The sequence below is a fragment of the Electrophorus electricus genome, chromosome 3, assembly GCF_041902795.1.
Source record: "Electrophorus electricus isolate QZ-2024a chromosome 3, ASM4190279v1, whole genome shotgun sequence".
Classification (NCBI taxonomy): domain Eukaryota; kingdom Metazoa; phylum Chordata; class Actinopteri; order Gymnotiformes; family Gymnotidae; genus Electrophorus; species Electrophorus electricus.
In genome coordinates, this window is record NC_137499.1 from 37,751,991 (window position 1) to 37,752,992 (window position 1,002).

A 1,002-nucleotide genomic window follows, 5' to 3' on the forward strand; every position below is an offset into this window, starting at 1 on the left:
TTGTTTTGCTCGAGAGGAACACTGATGTGCGCACGAGTCACTCTAAGATTCAGTTACACCACATCCTACGGAACATCAGAGGCAACTTGGGGCGTCTCTTACACCTCCGTTCTATAGTTTTCTCCAAATCTTCTACTGTAGGAGTCTGAATTTCTACAGGAGTGTAAAAAAAAGTACTGCAAAATTAAAAATGTACTGGTTTTGGGTAAAAGAAAAACTTTGTTTTTGCTTGTTTTTAATCTATGATCACTGCCAAACCAATCTAATTCTGATGTTGAACCAAGAACCCAGCAGTTAAATTTCCAATGGTAAATATTTACTAAAAGTTTCAAATTCAGGCGTAGATTTCTGGTCTATGGTAGATGGTTAAGATAGCATAGTCTGTAAACTTCCTCAAATCTCCAACGGCGCCTTTGTAAAAACCCACAGATGTGTTGATAGGCTTCTACGTCTCACAGTGCTACTCCAATAACGCGCAGTACTTAAATAAAACTAACACTGCAACAGTTAAGCAATCAAAGGATGTCTCGCGTTGACGTTCCCTGGAGCACACGCCAGGCACGCGATACGCATAATACGGATGGTCCGAGCATCTCTGAGCCATCGCGGCCAGGTCCGCTGTGAGCCCGGACAGCGGCAGGAGCGTAGAGACCGTACCTGACAGGGGAGGAATTGTCTCCGGTCCTGGATGAGCCGCTCCGAGGTTCTCACAGCAGAGAAAGAGTGGAAGTGGCCAAACGCTGGTAGTTGTGGCGAGATCTGTTTAAATCATAGAGGAAGTGAAAGTTTGAGTTGCAGGCCCCCCCCATCCTGCTCCCATCCTGGTTGTGCTTTTCTCCTTTTTAAGAGTGTCAAGTTGCTCAAGATAGCAAATGAGAAGACGACCTGTAGCGCACGTGGCCTGACCTGCGTTCCGTGTAACAGAAAAGCCGCCTTGAAGCTGTACTGACGATGCACTCTGATGTCAAACGACAATGATGTCGGCATCAGCGTCAGACACGT

The 1,002-nt window shown here is 46.2% G+C and overlaps 1 protein-coding gene across 1 annotated transcript in view; it reads right to left on the reverse strand.

Moving 5' to 3' along the window:
- The window catches only part of coro1a (coronin, actin binding protein, 1A), a 9,020-nt gene extending 8,228 nt beyond the window's left edge, over positions 1-792 (reverse strand). The window contains exon 1 of the mRNA XM_035532648.2: positions 658-792. The gene's annotated coding sequence lies outside the window, so the exon portion shown is untranslated. The remainder of the gene's footprint in view (positions 1-657) is intronic.
- Positions 793-1,002: the final 210 nt, after the last annotated feature.